Raw genomic sequence first — 13,319 nt, 5'->3', positions numbered from 1 at the left:
ATGCTGTGGCTTATCTAGACTGTTTGAAAGATGGTTGCATTTAAACATCAAGCCAAAAAAAATAAAAAATCTAATTTCTATTTAAACAACGTCTATGTACATCTCTCAGCTGCTTGTTGTAAACAGCAAACATGTATGTAGTTCCCATTGCTGCAAAGCATTGCATTGAGAACTCCCCTGCTCTCAGTGCTCAAATATCTACGCAAACACGGCCAAATAGAGCAATAAACCACAGTGCCGAGAGAGCCAATGACACTAGATCGGGATCTAAAACCAGAGGCCAACACTGGTTTCCATTCCTTGTTTTGTTCAAAGTAGGTTGATCTGGTATGACTAGCAGCTGGTGTTTTAGTTTCCCACTCCTCCATCTCACAGCGAGCCTGCTGCAGCAACAGCAGCATCAAGAACAAGCTGTGGCACACAGACTGCTGCTCGCAGCCTCATTATTTTTACCACACTCCCTACCTGCGTAACCTGCTCATCTATCACCTCAATATGCACGGCAAGTAAACACCCAAGCTGTCCATCAAGCATTTCCAAACACGCAGATCTTAGAAACTGGTTTTGAAAACAAACAAACAGCTGACAAATACAAATCCACTATCACAACAGAGACACACGAGTGTGTACTTTGAAGGATGTGGAAGATCAGATGAACAGAAGAGCTTTATAATATTCTAATCTCAAGACATATGCTTGTTGAATGAGAAGATTACGCTTGTTACCAAGTATTGGGCTCTAATTTCTCTAATAACATGAAAGTAACGCCTAATTATACATTTCTAAATGTGTGTACTTATGAATGTTTTTATGTACCTCTTAAAACTAAATATCATTAAAAAATTAAATGTGAGTAAATGCTGCAAAATGATAGTTCAATCACAGACATTTTGACATTTTAATGCCGTAAGAAATTGGGTCACCATGCGTCTTAAACCAATGTTAAGAGTCCAGTTAACAGTAAGAATGTGGTTCTGGAGTTTGTTTTAAACCGAGTTGCAGCTAAACAAAATGCATTGTCATTTCCTTTGGTTTTTGGTGGTGACTATCTTAAATCCACACATGTAAATTTGGTTGTAGCTGAGGGCTACTAACCCACTTCTAAATGAAAAAAGTACTTATAAGTGTCTATAACTAAAGTGTAAGTTCTGTAGTAGCTTTTGCAAAACTAAAAAAAAATAAACAATTTAAATTTACTTGTGAGCCCCTGGCAATGACCGCTTACGATGTCTACTGTTCGCAGTTCTGGTTTCAGGCATTGCTGAAGCATGATTTTGATCCATCTTCCACGTTCAAGTGGAAGTGGACCGTGTATGGTCATGACCATACACGGCTTCCCCACAGGTTGAGAACTTGCCTGCGCTGGTGGGTGTTGTGGATGCAATTTATGCATGTTCCTTTAATACCTCACAAACGGGCAACTCTTTCAAGTTGTTAAGTGACTGCCAAACAAGCAGAGATATAGAAACTCTTGAATACTTCCTGTTTTCTAATCTATTCAAACTTACATTTTGAAAACGGCTCAAAATTTGAGCTTTCTTCATAAGCCATTAAAAAGCTCATGTAGTATCTTACAATGTCTTGAAACAATCAAATAAATAAAGATCAACTGCATATTTTAATATAACCACAGAAGAGCTGATCACACTTTTCCTGGCTGATTCAGATTTCCAGTTTTCTTTTTACTCTGATCTGCCAATTTCTGCTTTTTAATTCTTGAGGGCTATAGCACAAACAGTTTTAAATCCAACAGAAAATAAAAGGATTACAAGATTATCCCAATTCATGCGCCAAAGCACATCCCAAAGGTTTTTTATTTATTTATTTATTTATTTTTTGTTATGTATTCCCATTGATGTGTCAGAGTAAATCATCAAGACTGATGAAAGCGGAAAACCAACTTCTGTGTTTTCAGCATCTAACCTAATGATCACCAGAGAAAATCACCCAATTCTGATCTCTGGTTGCTTGATGCATCTCAAAACACATTTTTATCAAGAGAAGTTGTTTCCCAGTATTGCAACCAGCCTATCTTATTGTTATAACAGAACGTTACGAGTCTAATTTCTGCTCGAGATGGTAAAGGCAGGCTGAAAATGGCCTGGCATGTTGTCGAGTGCTGGGCAGACAGGCCACTAAGAATCTCTGCAGAAAACATTGAAGTTATGTTGGTTTGGCATGTGTGTGCATAGAGCTGTCCCAAATCTCTACCTCCTCTGCTCGCTGCCATCCATCCATCTGCTCCAGTCTGTCTCTTTTGTGCCTGGGTCAGAGTTTCACACTGCTCAGATCAAGATTCTCTCTGGCATTTGTCACACTGTTCGCTCTTCTGTTGCTGCCGTCTCTAATTATCCCATCCCTCCCCATTGTGTCACACGAGAGCGGCTTTCTGTCCATCCTAAAGAATCTCACCCTCTCCTATCTACATCTCACCCTCTTTCTTTCGCATCTTCCTTCTTCCCATCCTCACGCTCGCTCCTACCCACACACTCATTCAGTATTCAATATTTTAGAGGACATTTATGAGCATGAAAGTGAGCATGTGCATCTGCACCATTTTTGGTGCAGAGGAAACCTACATTTCCCCCCCCTCTAGCCTTCCCCCGACCCCCTCCTCTTTCTTATCTAGCTAATCCAGATTCGGGTTTTGGTTGCGTGCTGCTCATCTTTTTTTAGCCTGAAAGCCATGTGCCACTCACTCCTACTCTCCCTCTGCCTCTTTCTCCATCTTTTTCTCCCACTACCACCCACTCAATCCCTTTCACCTCTTCCCACTCCATTTTCTCTTCCTTCAGTCGATGTGATAGTATGCGCAGCAGAGATTGCATGTGCATGCATAAATGTTGTGTTTGCGTATATTCGACTGTGCGTCAGGATGGTAACATATGTGGTCTGCCATCCTGTCTGTGCTACGCTGCCCACAAACATGCAGGGCTTTATTTGTGATTTTATCTGGTCAAATACCAAGAACAAAAAAATGCTGCTTCCCCCCCCTCCATGCAACACTTCACTGCAGCTACAGGTTTTCAGCAGAGTGTTGAATTTTTCATGTCTTATTGATATTTTTCAATGCAGGTGCTCACAGATTTCTGCAATTTACAGATTGTGATATATACACAGACAAGTTAAAGACACCAGTTTGGAAAAAAGTTATGTGTGCATCATCACTAAAAAGCAGTATGTAAACACTTGTTTGCAGTAGACATGAGTCGAGATGAAATTCTTACAGAATGACAACCTTGAGTAAAAATACAATGATTTTACAGTATCTGCCCAAAAACATCTACCAATCAAAACGTAATACGTTAATAATCTTATCCATAAAATATACCTGATATTTTATTTAAAAAATTTAAAAAAAAACACTAAATTTTGTAAAAATTTTTTGTTTTACCTTTTAGTTCTTTAAAGAGCAATATAAGTAAACTAACTGATATTGCTTTATCTTGTTAACTAATGGGTCTATCTGCTCTGGTTAGAGTCTGCATTCAGACCTGCCCATCACCACTCAAAGTGATGAGTGGCTTTCCTTTAGTTTCCACACCATGACTGTCCACATGGTTTGAGATGTGCTTTTGTCAAACAAATCTTTCTTAAATGTGGGATAATTTCAGTAAAGTGGGGGAGGTAAAGAGCTAGAATATCTTTAAAAATAAAAAAATTTAATAAAAACCCAGGTCACTCTCGCACTTTCTGTGGTATTTTAATAAAATCTGGCAATTTAAAGCCTAGGTGTGGAATGACAACATTGTATCATACTTGGAGCCAAAACTTTTTAAAACATTGGCATACCTTGACACTGACAATTACTGCAACTACTTTCCAGAGTCTCACCCACTCATCGTATTCAAAAGAAATACAAGTAAAAGAGTACAGAAATGCAAACTTATGGGATATAACAGATGATTTTTAACTAACGCAAATGTGTGCATTTTAATAGTGCTTGTAATTGCTTGTGAATATGCATCCCTTGTCTGAGATGCACAGTAATCACTGTTTTTGTTCCCTTACCTCTGTACCCTACCGCAGATTTTAAAATTTGGTTCATTTGGGTCATTATAGGGAAAGCATGAAATGCAGTTTGCAGTGTCTTTGAAAGGAGTACAGATTTTCATTAACATTTTAGGTCAAATTTTCCTAAAATTTGCATCCCTTGGTTAAAGCCATAGCTACATAGCTATAGCCATAGCCATAGCCAAGGATGCTACAAAGGGGTAAAAAAAAAAAGTTTTAAATTGCACAAAGATATTAATCAATAAGTTAATCCACAGATGTACTGAACCGAGTTGTCAATAATTAGAAAAATTATGGAAACACAATGACAAAAGCTGGTCAGGGAGACTGACAAGAAGCTGACAAAGCCATCAGTAAAGGGACTGCACAAATTTCCAACAAGTTCCGATTGGCTGGAAATGTGAAATGTTCTAAATATTAAACATTTTTGGCCCATGATCTTCAGGTGTCTACTGGAAAAATTAGGAGGGACAATTAGCATAAATCATCAAAAACAAATTCCTCTCAGGAAAAGAAAGAAGGGCCAAGTCAGAGTACAGACTTGGATTTGACAGAAACAGGCTTTTCTGCTGAGACTAATTAAAGAAAGTTGATGGTATTGTGCAAGATTAGTCGCATCTGCCCACTTGGAGAAATTCTATTCAAGATCAATGACATCACATGATTGCCGATAGCATTTCTTTCCCCCAAAACATTTTGGCAGAGTGTGAATAACGCCATCTGTTTCTCTCATTTAGTAGAGCAAACTGAGGATTCATTTCATTAGTAAATGATAAAGTCGAGTTAGCCTATGCAGTACTCAATCCCTGAGCCGTATAGAAACTACTTCAACTCTCATGAACAACATGGTATGTTTATATTCCAGCAACAAAAATTATTAAAAACACAAATTTCCTATTGGAATCAATGTTCAATATCGCTTTTATATTCAATGTTTAAAACCATTCCAATATCGTATACATGGGCTAAGATATTCCCCATCAAAGCCATGTGAGGTAAGAAAGGACAAAAATGCAAAAACCTTCCAAGAAAACCTAAAAAACAATAGTGATGACCGAAGGGAAAAACTATTAATTCTTGTATTTTAGTTTATAACTCAACAGAAATTTCAAATGACTTCTGTTTAAAGAACTGACTGCAGCCTGGTGAGTTACAGCTCAACTAATCAGTTGTCATGCAATGATAATATATTTAGTTGCATTACACCTGTGCTTACTGACCTACTTGTTGATCTAAAAAATTATTAATCTCTGATCTACGGATGAAACACGACTTCACACACTCAACTATACACCTGCTTGGAGTTAAGGGGGCTCCCGAGAAGGACGAGCCATGATTTCTTTGCATTTGTTTAGGCAGCAAACACTGAAAAAGAACCACTTGAACGGCTGATCTACTGCCTGCTACCTCGTCTTCAGAGCAGGATCAGTCTTTAATTAGCTGAGAAGACAAAAACCCGAGCTTGGTCCTGTTAAATCAGATTAATTTAATGAGCAGTGGCAGGTTGTCAGGGCTTTCAAGGTATTCAGAGAAAGAGCCCCAAGTATACACAGAAATTAAGTAATATTTGATGTAACAATTTTTGACGTAATTTAAAATAGCGAATGACTTTCTTATATAACATAACTTTGTGAAGTGACCGACCTATGTTTCCTTCTGTGTAAATACCACCAGGATCACATCAAATAACAGTGATTCTGATTAAACAATAGTTTTTTTAATAGTCATCCAATTATATTAACAGTGAACCAGATTTTGTCGTTTAATAACCCAAAAACTGAAAATAATTTGAATCGTTACTTTTACATTTAAAAGTATGCAAATATTGCATACTTTTGGAGTTAAGTAACCTTTTTACTGTAGCTAAGTGGATTTTTAAAGTGCTTGTTTGAGGCTCTGATTATATACAGTGAAAGGCATATAGCCCAAAACATGATTTTATTGTTTTGACTTTTATAATAATTGCAAGGAATTCTACAAAATGTTGTCATCAACCATAATGATCAGTCGCTGTTTTGTTTACTGATTGAAGACATTCTAGCTGAGCTAGAAATGTTTTTTTTTCTTTGTTTTTTTTTGCCTGATTTATTGCTGGCACTATAGTGGAGGAATCCAATCGAATCCAATTCATTGTCAGTTAAAATAGAATACAATACAATTCAGTAGAATAGAAACAGCTTTTATTGTTCCGCAAAGAGGACATTCAGGTTCTACTTGATTTTAAACTTTTCCCTTTTCAAGAAAGTGATGTCATTAAAAAAAATGTGTTAAAATACGCTGCATTAATCCTGATTCATAAGCCATTTTCAGGTTTGTAACTGTAAATGATGAACCTGGCTAATAATCTCAGTTTGGCTCCAAACATTCTGCTGCTGGGAGTAGAAAGTGTGGTCCAAGAGGGCTATAAGGAATGAGAAAATCTTTGAGATTAAGTCTTTTAACTACAGCTGTGTAAAACAGAAAATCTAAATTATAATGACTATAACTTTTGAGAATACATCATAGACAGATTTTTTTTCAGATCCATCCTCAAATTATTTTGGGGTTTGTTGTTGTTTTCTGTTTGTGCTCCGGTGACTTTACTACAGAAGTGCAGCCTGTTTTAGTGAACCTGGTTGTTCCCATTTTCTCCCCATACACAAACACTTGCACAACATTCGTATTGACTGCAGATAACTGGTATATTTAGGTAAAATGTCTGTTAAGGTCCATTGTGTTGCCAGTGAACTGGATGAGCGGTTGTGCGCTGAACTTATCCCACATCCACCAACGTGTGTTGAACTTAATTTAGGAAGATTGCTTTAGTTTGAGCTTATAAAGTCATCAGTTTCAACTGTGACCTGCCTGCCTCACTGGTGGTATTGGTGAGGCAGCAGCGTTCCTCAGGAATCACGCCATTTGGATGGAGATTGCTTAACTGTGAAAGCCACGGTTCGTCACTTTTAATGAGCCACTAGTGAGAAGTGGGAGCTGGTTTGCAGCACAAGAGGAAGTGGCATCTGAAATACCCCCTTGTCAGAAACTGACAAAGCAAGAACGTATGCCTTCTTCCCTTACACTGATACAATATAAATTGTGCGCTGTATGTATTCAGTCCTATATCACTGCATGCTTCCACAACCAAAAATACAGTATAACATAAGCTCTCTGTGTAAAGCAACTATCAATTTTAACATACCAGTGAATTTAACTAGTAGATTTGATAAAGAGAGTTAACCGGGTTAATTTTGAGGTCTGACCTGCTAATTACAGGTTTTTTTTATTCTAAGAACTAACATTTCAAAGCTATTGGCTACGGGTTTTATTGTGGGACGTAGTAATTTGATTTCAAGAGAAAAAACAAAAAATAATTTACAAGATTTTTTTCATTTATACATCAAAGTAAATGACCCTCATATCTTGTTTTTATGAAACTCAAAGTGTATGTTCTGTCATTTTTGTAATCTGAAGAAAAGGGGGGGTGGGGGGGGAGGATTTACAATTTTATAAAATGAAACCTCCCAATCATCAAAGGGAACTGATCCAAGGAAAATAAGCTGATTGATTGGTACATCTCTAAAATCAATTGATCTACAATCATCTATGCTCCAACACTGCATGAGAGACATACATGAACAACCTGTCAGGGAAATGACCACACATTCTCTACACAAGTTGCAAAAAGATGGGATCTTTACAGATCCAGATTGGAATAGCATCACTTGCTTGACCAGTTTTGAACAAACTTTAAGCTAGGCTAAAGTTTTGCTGTAAATAAGCGGGTGGGGGGTGCAGTCTGCTGATGTTTCAGTATCTTTTACAACTTAAACAATTAAAGAATGCGCTTTAAGTTAAGGTTGACTGCAGCTCTGGGGTGCAGCAGCATTTTTATGTGTAAATCCAACAAGTCGATCTTTGTGAATCAGTGTCCATTGTAGTCTATTCAGCAGGGCATGGAGAAGAGCACAGAAATCTGTTTCAACCAGCCATGAAACTCGGTTTGAAAGCTGGGTCACACTACTTGCTGTGCTGCCTTGCGTGTGTGTGTGTGTGTGTGTGTGTGCGCGTGTGTGTGTGTGTGTGCGTGTGTGTGCACATAGCTAGAGGCAGCGCAACAATGCTCAGTATCGTCATCGTGTTACTGCCGCTCACCTGTGTTTTGACGATGCCTAGCCGAGACCCACTGCATCGGTTCCGCTCTCTTTCCCATATCCTTCCGACAGTCCTGCTCGTTCGCACACCGGATCACCGGTCAGGCAGGGTGAATTTTGAAATGTCTCACCGTTTGATATAAAATAACCATGCAGACGTCATTGCAACCACCGACACATGAATGGACCCCCACAACACATCAAAGCCCCGGAGCCTCCTCGGTTATCTACCGGGTGCCAGGTAGACCCGACACATACCATCCAGCAGCCAAATTAATTACACAACCGTGTCGAAGGCGTTCGGAACTGACAGCTCGGTCCTCCGCCTGATTTGCAACACGTCTTCGGCTGCGGCTCTTCACGGAGCAGCGTGGATCATTTTCCATTCCCTTTCGTCAGCGCTCGGCATGATGATTCCTGCTTGATGGAAGATACAAAATCCCTTGCGTTTTTTCACGACCGGGACGAGCTCTTCTCCGGGGCTTTTGTGGTGTAGTTTAGTGGCTTGAGTGTGCCATCAGCCGGACAACTCCCGAATCCTGTCACGGACTAAAACGGAGGCAGCCTTATTCCGACAATCAAGCCCATCCCCTGAGATATTCCCCAACGAAATATACGTACTAACTTGCTATTCCCCGTCTGCGGAGAGCTGCGTAAACGCCGTGAATGGCTAGTTTACGTTTAGCTTTATGAACCGTTCACTGTGGACAGTTTGGGAATCTTGCGGAGAAATGGCGACACCAGTGGTTTGTGGATACCAGGGAGCGGTAACTGGTTCAAATAGAGTAGTGTGTGTTGAGGGATTGCCGCTCCCCTCTGTGATGTCATCCAGAAAACCCTATGGAAGATCCGACAACATGTGTTGGTTTTCTGTTCTTTTGTCAGAAGGCAAGCTGTCTTTCCTGAAGGATATGATTAAAAATATGACAGTAAATTGCTTTAAAAAAAAAAAAAAAAGAAGGACAAAAAGACATCCTTCTGGAACAAAACCGTCCTTTTAAAGTTCTGCGCATGCCCATGACCTATAGCGGTGTTTTTTCAGCGTTTGTCGTTTCCACAGTGACGACATAGCGATGCAGGAAGGATACCAACTGATGTGAAAATCAATTTACAGAACTGATTTTTGTTTTTACGTAAAATCAAGGTAAAAAACGTTTTTACGTAAAAAATAACGTAAAAGCGTTAACGTTAAGAAACAAAGACATGTGAAATCATGGAATATACTTTGTGTTTGGGAATTAGGCTACAGTACATTACCAAAGATTAAAGTAAACATTTCGTTGGTGCTGATTCACAGCGAGCCCGATGTGCTCCATCTAGAGACTGTCACATCTGACAAGTCAGGACAACAGATTTTAACAATATACCCACCAAAGTGTGTGATTAGAAAATAATATAGAATAGAAGGATTCTTTGTATCACAGAGGGAAGATAGCAGCAACTTCAAAGGCAACAACACACATATTCAACTGAGTTATTACATTCATAAAAGAAGAAAGCAGAAATGTGATGGGATTTTTTTCAGCATCACTTACCTATTCTTTTATTCCAACACTGTCTCTGTCTGTCTGTCTGCCTTCCTATCTATCTATCTATCTATCTATCTATCTATCTWTCTATCTATCTATCTATCTATCTATCTATCTATCTATCTATCTATCTATCTATCTATCTATCTATCTATCTATCTTACCCTGCAGATTCTTGTTTTAATTTTTCATATGTGAAATGTGCATAATATGTGAGATCCACATTATTTCATGGTAGAAATAATACTCATTGCCATAAAGTTTTTTGAAAAATGAACCATGTCAGTCCCTCTCCCCTGTTTTGAGCAACCAGATGGTACATCCCAGTCTATCCAGCTCTCCTCCCATTGCCCTCCCTCTTGCTTTCAGTGTCCTCCATCTCTCTGGTGTCGCTCATTTTCCCATGTTAAGGACATCTTAACTTCCAGAGCTCTGCCTCTTCATCCATCCATTTATTGTTATAATCTCAACCTAACTGTTTGAAAGGTAAGCACATCCATTTTCCTCTTGGACCGTATCACAGCAGTATTCAGGAACCTTTTTTTTTTTGTTAGGATGCTTCTAGCCTGCATTTTGTGAAATTCAAACTGTTGTGATGCAATCTCTCTCGACCTGATTTATTTCTCTCCATTTTCACTGATTTGCTTTTCATTCATTTCTCCCTCCATCGGTGGATGCTCTCCTCCATCTTGGTATCCATTTATAGCACATATGACTCATTAGGTTTTACAGTCAGACCGAGGGCAAGGCAGTGAAATATATTAAATACTTTTCATCTTGCTCATGTCAGGGTCAACAGAACAAGGATTCATTTAGATGTACATCTCTTAGCACTGTCACTCCTGCCTTCATTACTAAATTACAAGAATTCACCAAAGAAATCTTAACACATGAAGCAGCTCTGAATGCGATCACCGTTTTAGAGGGTGGTTATGTTACAGCAGCTGTGGCCAATATAAACATTTTCATGTTGCTATGGGCATTGAAGCAGTCCCATCAATGCCATTTTTCCCAAGGTCACATTCCAGGCTCACACATGGCTATCAGGGCCTCATACATATTTCATTCTAACCACTCGCAACAGAGCACATGGCATTATGACGGGGGCTAATTGGAAAGGATAATCTGTCTGTTTGCTGTTTTTCGCCAGTGAAGCAGCTCAAAGCTGACCTTGTAAAGACTCTTACTGACCAGACCACACCACACCTGTGTCCCTGAATCCATGGAAGCCAAAGCCAAGGCAGGGGCTCCAGCACCCAAGGCAGCATCCAAAGCGGACAAGAAGGAGCCAGCAGCACCACGCAAGGCTGATCATGCCCCTGCAGCCCCTGAGCCCGAGAATCCCTGCTTCTCCTCTGTTCAAGATGGAGCAGCAGAAGCTGAGTCAGCAGCGGGTGACAAGGCCTCTGGTACAGACTCTGTGGAACATCTCAAGCCTTTTCTTATTGGCGGTGCCATTATCGCCGCAGGAGCCATTTTGCTGGGAGTTCTGCTGCTGGCAAGAAGAAATTAAAACCAAATTAAGATAAGAATATTGTTGACTGGTTCACAGACTTTTCTGGTTTGATGAGCGATGGGGAGACACAGCAATCTGTGTGTATTTTCTTATTTTATCTTTGTCTTATTTAGGGGTTGTTTTTTTTTGGCCTGCTTTCATGTGTAGTGCATCAGCCTATGTAACGTTTGATAAAGGCTTTATATGGAGCATAACTATACTTATTATATGCATGAAGTTGCTACAATACTGCATATAAAATGTAATTAGAACATTTTTTAAAAAGAAAAAAAAAACTACACTGCATTACATAGCCGCCAGAACTCTTTAAATGTGGTATAATTTAATACTTTTTCCAGTTTGTATAAATATTGATAGCTTTTCGATATTTATGCATTCTTGCAGTTTATTTTACTTAAAAGTCATGGGAAAAAAATCATTTTCTCTATCAATAATCTCCCTGGACTGTCTGAGTTCTATGATTTCAAAGTAAATGAGTTGGTGAAAGGAGAATGTTCTGAAAGTTTTGGCCAAAAAAACTAAATACAAGGTAGATAGTGAATCGTAAAGATTGAGATTAATTTGAGTCTGTGAAAGTCTGCTCTAGTGAAAGTTTACCTTTGATGTGATCATGTGGGCTTGGAAACAGAAGCTGACAGTATAGATTTTGATCAGTTTTGGGCTGGAAACAAGCAAATTGCATTTAATATGTAAAGAATGTGCCAACAGAGGTAAAAACAATTTCATGTTGAGGTAAAGACATTAGTTGTTTAGTTGTTTTTTTTACCCAGAATTTGGTTGATTCTCTGTTGTTACAGATGCCTTTCCTGGGCTGAGATGTCTTCACTAAGTTCAGCAAAAATACAGTCTGTGTTAATGTACAGAGATCTAAAATCACTTCACTTTTTTTTTTTTTTTTACAATCAGAAAATACAATCATGACATGGGTAATGATAAAGACTGCAAAGGACTGAAAATGGAATCAAATATTTTTTTGGGGTGTAGAATAAAGAAGATATTTTTTTTCCTGTCAAATAATATCACAAACTTATAATCTTTCACATATTTCCAAGCAAAAACATTTTTGATATTTGAATTCGTTTACATCTAACATTTGACACTGTATATGTCCGTTACGTTAGACTGAATGACTGCTATCAAAACATCAGTTGTTTATGTCCTTCCTCTGCTCATCTTGTGTTGTTGAACGCATAAACCATATAGGAAACATAAAAGCATCTTACATTTACATGAGCATAAAAGTTACATGTATGTTTGCTCTCGTAATTCATTCACAGGGAGAGAAAAAACACACTGTTGTTGCTGCACAAATTAATCTGTACAGCTGTTCACAGTAATTTCTGCTTGCACTGCATAACTCAAGACTGACTATAAAGTAGAAAGATACTTCTCACACACATACACACACTGGTGGTCTTTAATTTAAATAAATTAAACACAGTTTAGAAAAAAAGTTATTCATAAACATTCACAACTTCCCTATTATGATAAAAAAAATAGTATGCCAGTACAAAAATGTCACCTTACATTGTACTATACAGTGTATTTAAAAAAAAAAGTAGTAGAAGAAGAAAATTCCTATTTTCATAATTTCAAAAGCGTATAAATGCAATAATTCAAGTAGGAGTCCTCATTTAGCATATGTGCTGTAGCAGATTAAAATACATAGATAATGTAATAATGTATGGTGTTACTGATGGCTATGATAGTGATGATATTTATCATGGTGACTGTAATGATGATACTGATGGATATGATATATATATTTTTATATACTTTAACATAACTTCCTTATGCACCCTCCCCTCTGCTCTCAACCATTTAATTGTAAAGAAAATAATTTGAAAATCTACATTATTAAAGACGGTGAACCAGGCAAAGTGATTACTTTTGTTCTTTTTTTTCCTTATGCTTTGTCAGCTGTGTTAAGGCCTTCTTCGTGTCAACATTATGCCCTACAGCAAATCCAAGGACGGCAAAAATTCTCTAATCAGGAATGAATGAAAAAAGAATGAAAACTATTTTTGGGCTAAACATGTGTGACTATCTTAAAATGCATGACAAGGTTCAAAAGAAGTTTATTTACTATATATATATATATATATATATATATATATATATATATATATA

General features: G+C 38.0%; 1 protein-coding gene and 1 long non-coding RNA gene across 3 annotated transcripts in view; one reads left to right on the top strand and one right to left on the bottom strand.

Moving 5' to 3' along the window:
* dagla (diacylglycerol lipase, alpha) overlaps window positions 1-9,061 on the bottom strand; it is a 39,925-nt gene extending 30,864 nt beyond the window's left edge. Inside the window, exon 1 of one of the 2 annotated variants that reach the window (XM_008405219.2) lies at window positions 8,146-9,061. The gene's annotated coding sequence lies outside the window, so the exon portion shown is untranslated. The remainder of the gene's footprint in view (window positions 1-8,145) is intronic. The other variant, XM_008405217.2, reaches the window with a different exon arrangement.
* A 158-nt stretch (window positions 9,062-9,219) lies between these two features.
* On the top strand, window positions 9,220-13,065 carry LOC103462431 (uncharacterized). Its single transcript, XR_533345.2, has 3 exons — window positions 9,220-9,288; window positions 10,043-10,159; window positions 10,824-13,065. It is a non-coding gene; the product is annotated as an uncharacterized LOC103462431 (long non-coding RNA).
* The last annotated feature ends 254 nt before the right edge of the window (window positions 13,066-13,319 follow it).

This window comes from Poecilia reticulata, linkage group LG3 (assembly GCF_000633615.1).
Source record: "Poecilia reticulata strain Guanapo linkage group LG3, Guppy_female_1.0+MT, whole genome shotgun sequence".
Taxonomy (NCBI): domain Eukaryota; kingdom Metazoa; phylum Chordata; class Actinopteri; order Cyprinodontiformes; family Poeciliidae; genus Poecilia; species Poecilia reticulata.
This window is presented reverse-complemented; position numbering and strand designations above follow the sequence as displayed.